This window comes from Paralichthys olivaceus, chromosome 5, assembly GCF_024713975.1.
Source record: "Paralichthys olivaceus isolate ysfri-2021 chromosome 5, ASM2471397v2, whole genome shotgun sequence".
NCBI lineage: Eukaryota > Metazoa > Chordata > Actinopteri > Pleuronectiformes > Paralichthyidae > Paralichthys > Paralichthys olivaceus.
The window spans coordinates 4,804,268-4,811,996 of NC_091097.1; the positions used below are offsets into that span (position 1 = coordinate 4,804,268).

Consider the following 7,729-nt stretch of genomic DNA (forward strand, 5'->3'; position numbering starts at 1 on the left):
CACTGTCGACACAGGGAACATTCAACCATTTTTGCAAACCAGCTCAGGGGCTCAAAAGCAACCATTTTACATAAGTCAAATATTTAGGAGGGGAAAACTCAAACAAAAGAACCATGGTCATTGCAATTAAAAACCATGTGAAAAAAATCTCATTATCCTATTTAAACAGTGGACAGGGTCGGGACAGTGCAGTGAAAGATCAGTCTAATAACAAAGAACAACAGGATCAGTCAAACAGACAAAGATCATTTGATTTGAATCTAGAAAGTCACTCAGGAGAGCTCCTAACTCCGCCAAGGCCCAACATTCCCCTTAAATTCAACTAAGCTGCACCAAATGTCACACAGCCCAACTTTAAATATGCCTGATCCAGGAATTATTCGAATGGAAATCAGTGAAAGGTGAAAAAACTATTGGCTTTGTTCTTTTGTCCATATTTGCACTGAAATTTATGTTAACGTTCTTGGCCCATCCACTCGCCAACTTTACTGGATATCTGTTCGGTGTATTTTGTGTGATCATTCAGATGAACAAACAAACAAAACTGAACCACCGGAGCAGACTTTTCACATTTGGCGACAATTCGTCAGAACCTCTGCTGCTTCATTTCCCTGTTGGACTGTGGACTGATTTCCTCGGGTCATCACACTCCACAAGATCCTCCTCAGCCACAGCTTTTCTAATGTTTAACAGGCCTGTTGACCACTCACATTCAAAGGAGTCTTACTGAAATGAAGCAGGGAAAGTGTGAATGTTCACTGTGTTTGCATGCTCTCAGTAATCCATCTGTTGGCTGCACACCAAATCCTTCTCAGGCTGAAGGTGAAAGAAGTTTCCATGCCGCAGGACCTGGATAAATATGAGAGTGAGCCAAGTCACTTAAGATTGTTTCTCATAATCGGATGAAAATTTACCACTGCCTACTCACAACCAGGTTTCTTTGATTGAATGGTTAAGAAGTGAATTCTCTGATGTGATGCACTGTTTTGTGTGAATGGATGAAGCACACAGTGTCTTCTGGTCCGTCTGTTATTTCCGGTGTACCAGTGTTGGTATGGCAACAGCAGCTGCTGCCTCGGCGGTGCGGTCCTCCTGCCTTCAGGCGGCCAGAGCCGAGCCAAGGCTGGCATCTGCAGAGCCAGCCAAGGCTCAGGAGAAGGGGGGGGGGGGGGGGTTTGGACACTGAGACGTGTGTGTTATTGTACAAGTGAGAGTGAGGTTTGTTGGGGAGGGGGCGGGGGGTGTTCATCCTCCGGCTGTCTGGTGTTGTCACGGAAGCCCATTGGAGGCTCGCCAGGCAGCCATCAGGCCAAGTAATTCACACGTGGCGCTAATGTCCAAGCGCTAACAACTAACAAGCATTACGCTGCTACGGAGCTGGCACCGCTCCGGGATAAGCAAAGCTTGTAACAGGAAGTGTGTAAAAAACAGGGCTCAACTGGATTATATGAAGCAGAGGTAATGTTAATAGTCTCAGAATGAAGCTTCAAAACGCTGATTGTTTTTTTTCTTTGCAGATTTTCAGTCTCTTTAAACGTACATCTGTGGTTTGTCATACAACCTTTATCTACAATTCCTTATTTACACAGAGGCACATACAAAGTAAAATAATCCATCCGTCTGTCCATTACCTATACTGCTTATACTTTAGCTGGAGCCAATCCCAGCTGACACTGAGCAAGAGGTGAAACCCTGGAGACAGCAAAACAAAGCTCCTTTTCCATTGGTCAAAAACCCCACTAACACCCACTGACATCTAGCTTTTGTCTGCGATGGGGAATGGATACAATCTTCATCCACTCCTGGGTCAAATGACTGTGCTAGACACAGGATTAGTTGGCAGTGATGGAAACATGACACTCAGGTGAATGTGCTATTTTGCAAAAGACAGAGAGGTAAGAGAGCACCTCAGTTGTTGTGTTGTCACACATGACGCACCGGAGGAAAACACTGAATGGCAAACTCTTCCAGTGGCAATGGGAAAGGAGTCATTCACCGTTTTCTTAGCAGTTTAACCTGTGTTTAAAAATCGTATAAACCTGCTAAATTTGGTGTAAAAGACGTTTATATAAATCACTTATATAAACAAGAGTGTCAATCACTAGAGCTCAAACTCCTGCCAAGGCCCAACAGTCTCCTTAAATTCAACCAAGATGCACCAAATTGAACGCACTCCTAGATTTCAGTCCCCGTGAATTATTTGAGAAAAGGTTGAAAATGTTGGAAAACGTCCCATCTCGCAATTTTAAGGAAAGAGAAAAAAAAAGCTGGACAACTTTATGAGTTCCCTCCTGACCCATACCACACCCTCCACCAAGTTTAATGGTAATCCATCCAGCAGTTTTACAAACCAGGCTGAAATCAGGCAGAATGATGTTAAAAAAGTGTAATCTTTCCACGGATGTTAATCAGTTATAACAGCATCTTACCAAAATGTATTGAGCTGCATCTCTTTTTTGCATCTCTCGCTGTTTTCAGCTTTTTTCTCGCTGCCCTTTATAATCTCCCTCCTGCAGCACTGCGAAGATTACAGCCAAACTGTCGCTCTGAAAAATGAGCTACTCTGATTTTTGTGACCTTTTTGAGGAGAACAAAAACGAGACTGAGAGGTTTGGCTTGTGCAGCCGAACAGACATGACGTCAGTATCAACTGACGCCAAAGGATCCAAATGGACCAATGTTTTTCAGAGGAGTACATGTCACTAATGTTGTCGTCCCAAAGCCTTTGATTTGCAAATCTTCACATTTTTAGAAGATACATACTTTGATCGTCATTCAACAAAGCTGCTTTTTTCCTGACCCTCAATGAATTAAATCAAACTTAATATATGTTTTTTCTTCATTTGTGTTGTTTCTTGAAATCTCTCTAAAATGCACCTAATGATAACCCACACCGTGCAGCTTGTATTCCTGCAGGAGTGCTCACCCAAGATTAAAAAGCCCACAGAAATATTGCGGTGCAGTATCAGTAGGGCGAAAATAGTCGACGGGCTCTGACCAGCTGATGGGAGGATTACTAAGTAAATCCCTCCATGTCCTGGAAATCTTAACAAGCCACCTAAATGAGTCGCGGGGCACTTTAGATCATTAGTTTGACAGGAGCTGAGGGTCTCCTCCACGGCATGAACGTCCTCACCGAACACTTTATTAGGTACACCTTGCTAGTACCGGGTTGGACCCCCTTTTGCCTTCAGAGCTGCCTTGATTCTTCGTAGAATAGATTCAACAAGGTCCATATTGACGTGATAGCGCAGTTGCTGCAGATATGTTGGCTGCACACCAATGATGTGAATCTCCTGTTCTACCACATCCCAAATGTGCTCTATTGGATTTTGATCTGGTGACTGTAGAGGCCACTGGAGTACAGTGCATGTTCATGTTCGAGAAACCAGTTTGAGATGATGTGAGCTCTGTGACATGCTGCATTATCCTGCTGGAAGTAGCCATCAGAAGAGGGGTACACTGTGGTCATAAAGGGATGGACATGGTCAGCAACAATACTAAAGTAGGCCGTGGCATTTAAACGATGCTCAATTGGTAATAAGGGGCCCAAAGTGTGCCAAGAAAATATCCCCCACACCATTACACCACCACCACCACCCCCAGCCTGAACTGTCGATACAAAGCAGGATGGAGCCATGCTTTCATGATGTTTATGCCAAATTCTGACCCTACCATCTGAATTTCGCAGCTAAAATTGAAACTCATCAGACCAGGCAACGTTTTTCCAATCTTCTATTGTCCAATTTTGGGTGAGCCTGTGTAGCCTCAGTTTCCTGTTCTTAGCTGACAGGAGTGGCACCAGGTGTGGTCTTCTGCTGCTGTAGCCTATCTGCTCCAAGGTTCGACGTGTTGTGCGTTCAGAGATGGTATTCTGCATACCTTTGTTGTAACCAGAGGTTATTTGAGTTACTGTTGCCTTTCTATTATCTCAAACCACTCTGCCCATTCTCCTCTGACCTCTGACATCAACAAGGCATTTTCGTCCACACCACACTGGATATTTTCTCCTTTTTGGACCATTCTCTGTAAACCCTAGAAACGGTTGTGCGTGAAAATCCCAGTAACCCAGACTTATGTCACCTTATTGAGAAGAAAATCATGACAGAAACATGTGACTCTGACAAGAGAGCCTAATTGGCTGAATGACATAATGTTTGTCTTTAGAGGGGAGCTACAGGTACCCTTCTAATACGTGTCTTTATTTCTCCCCGAATGTTTTGTTCCTTTTAAAAATGAGCCTGTAGTTGCATGGAGTGAAGAGTTGTGATGATCATGTCATTACAACAACAGCAATGTGAGACCTTGGAAAACTGAGGAATAAGCAGTTTCTGTTTCTAGGCAACATCGTCTCCACTGACCGTGGTGAGTTCAAAAGGAGAGAAAGAGTTCACGCTGTCACTCTTACGTATTCTGGTTAAAGTGACCTAGTTTCACACAAATACACACACGCTGGTTGCCCCTCTGAGCCAATCATCCTCTATTTTATGAGCCCTTACAAGCTTCATTTACACCTGTTCTCACTATTTCTGCATTCAACAGCAGCAGGTTGGTTCTACATCGTCTCCACATGTCTGACAGCACTGATGGGGGAGAATCAGTCGAAAATAAGACACAAAAATCTTTTGTTCCCTCCCAGGAATATGGTTTGTAATTTAGCTTTTCTGTGTCCTGTGATGTGCTAAGAAGCTGTTTCAGATGGTTTTAGCACCTCAAGAAATAATGTATTGCTGCTGGAAGGCAGGTGATTGAATACAGTGTATAAACAAGAACAGGCTTTTACATTTCCTTCCTGAAAAAGAATGAAAAAATTGAAATACTGCTCTGCAGTTGCACGCCTCGTCAGCACATGCAGTTTCAGTATGACAGGAGGTCACCGTGACATTGAATATGGTTTTGAATAGGAAATTGTGGTTGAGAAATAGAAATTGTGAGAAACATTCAAAAAGGTACCATCGCCCTCTCAGAAGCCTATTGACTGCAGTAGTTGCCAGGGGAGAAAGGGAGACACTTTGAAATTGGAAGTCTGTCCTGTGGGTTTGTGATGATGCGGTGCAGTGAGGACAAAGCTGAGCTCTTCGTGTTCATCCTCTTGCCTCCCCTGAGTAAGCATATCAGCAGTCAGGCATAAAAAACACAGTCGGGGGTCACACAGGGTTAAGACTCTTTCTGGGGCGGAGCTCGGGACGCCACTCAGGACGCACAGCGGACAGCGGGCTGCAGGTGCAGCACCCAGCCACGCTTTGACCCGAGGACTCGTCTGTGTCAGCAGGGTCTGTCTCTGCAGCAAACTGGATCCTGCAGAGACGGTAAGGCCAACATGACTCCTTCCATTATTGATCATTTCACTGAGCTGCATTTACAGCTACACATCATAAACCTATAAACTATTTTTTTGCTCATTTTTTTTTAAATGTATACGCAGTGTAACAGCAGCTGGCCAACATAAAAGCAGAAGCATGTATTATATTCTCATATGTTTCATACATTAAACCTTCAGTTAGCATTTAAACAGGAAGCCATTAATCACATTATACAATAGGCCTGTAATTAGTTGTGTTGCCTTTGCCTTGTCTTACTGCTCTGCTAACATTCCTGTCAATCAAGGGTTAGGGTTAGGGTTAAGTAAGGCTATTAGAGTTCAATTAGAAACTCTTTCCAGTCTGTTGATGTCAGTTGTTAGCATTTGCTAAAAAGACAAATGGTTCCCTCCTTTCAAACATTTGAGACTATAGACAGTGAATAAAGATGGATGACAAAGTAAAGCTAAAACTTCACAACCCCCCCGGTGGCTGGCTGCAGTATGGATCGTAAACCTAGCCTGCCCAGTGTTAGCAGATACCCGTTGGCCGATAATCAGCCCATTTCACAGATATATTGGAATCTGCATTTATGAAAAATATATTTTATTTTTTATTTATAGTTATAAATCATAAAGTATTTGGTTAAACTATCCAATATAAAATCTCAACTACATTTCTTTTTCATAAGAATTTGTTCATGACATTTTGGTAATCATAACAAAAACTGTATTTTAAAACATATTTTAAAAAGATATATATATTGGACAACATGTGGGTATCGGCTCCAAAAATCCATACAGTATATAGGGAGTTTTCAGTAGCCCTTGCTTATATAATATTATTTTCTATCCATTTCCACCTCTGTGAAGATCTTCTTTGAAGTCTTTCATTCTGCAGCTCTGCAGGACACGTTGGAGGATTTTTCTGTTCTTCCCTGCGGAGGACGAGGCAGACAACAGGAGCAGCTATAAACTGAGCACCGAGCCGGGAAACAGAGACACAGTGAAGCAAGCAGGCAGCTGTGTGGGCAGCGGCTCCCACTGAAACCCTGCAAAGACGCTACGCTCTCCTCTTTACTGACTTGGTTCTTCATGTTTTAAATATACTTAATCAAATTTTGAAAGAAAGGAGCACAAATTATAAAATGGAGGTGGATAGAAAACATACCAAAGATTTGTTTTATCTATTTATACTGTCAAATAGTTAGAAGGTGGCTGAGATTAATGATTCAAATCAGTTCCTCACTGAACTTGGAGCTCTACAGAGATCAAACACTTTTCGGATGTTTATGTCACAGTTTAATGTTCAGAGTTGAATGAGAGACAGTAGGAGCCTCTGACTGTGGCGGCTGGGTCAGGATTTCTGGATGTATGAGCGATTATAATCATGCACGCAAAGGTAAATGAACTTAAGAAAACCAATTGGCAAATACGATCAAATCATGTAAGAGGGATGGAACTCAGGTAACAGATTCTTAGCAGTTAAATGATTCAGGTCGGAGTCTAAATGGAGGCAGCAAAGATCAGGGTCCAAAATTGACTGAAGGACATTTTCTGAGGAAATGGCATATCCTTATATTGAGGTTGATGATTTAATTTCTGTTATTACTTGAGATGGTTTACATGTTCTATTGCTCAGAAAACCCCACTTTCCTCATACTGTCCATTGCTGCAGCTCCTCTTTTCAGTCTCTGTCTGAAATGCTTGGTTTTTGCTAGTGTTTTATCCATTTACCACAGAGTTGTGGCTTTTTAACCCTGCAGAACAAGCAACCTTTTTACCAAACACACAGATGTGAAAAGATCTGCCAATCAAACACGTCGTTTCCCTTCCAAATTTGGATTTGTCATTTTCAGATAAAAGACAATACATTAGTTGATCAAACATGGCCCCCCCTAAAAATATGATATTAGAGTAAATAAATTAAAAATGTATAATAATAAAATATCACAGGGCCATTTATTGATCACCTGTGGCCCTGCAGCAACACATCTAAACATTATCACTAGGTGCACATGTCAAAATGTCTCCTGTGAAACACGTTTTCCTGAGGTGACAAAACATTCAGTCACTGCTGTCACGCTGAGCTTGACAGACCTGCCCGACTCGGTCTGCTGTGTGATTAGTGGCTCATGGTGACAGATGTTCACTAATGGTTTCAAGCCTTAGACACCTTGTGCTCCTGTCTCATTGTGGTGACAGTGTGGCCAAGCTGATCATATAAACGCAGCTCTCTTGACGTAGTGTTCAACAATAACCAGTGCTGTCAATTTCTTGCCGAGGATAATTAGATTAAAAGTGAAACATGATTAAAGCCAAACGGCAGAGAGTTGTTATCACTGGTTTTGTTCTTTCAGTGTGGATTTTATTCAGGTTAGGGTGAAAGAAAATGTCCATTGTCATCCAAAAGGCTAATTAATTGCTGTC

The 7,729-nt window shown here is 42.3% G+C and overlaps 1 long non-coding RNA gene across 1 annotated transcript; it reads left to right on the plus strand.

Annotated features, from left to right (window-relative positions):
- Positions 1-5,169: 5,169 nt before the first annotated feature.
- LOC138407822 (uncharacterized) lies at positions 5,170-6,467 on the plus strand. The gene is made up of 2 exons (XR_011241139.1): positions 5,170-5,309; positions 6,201-6,467. It is a non-coding gene; the product is annotated as an uncharacterized lncRNA (long non-coding RNA).
- The last annotated feature ends 1,262 nt before the right edge of the window (positions 6,468-7,729 follow it).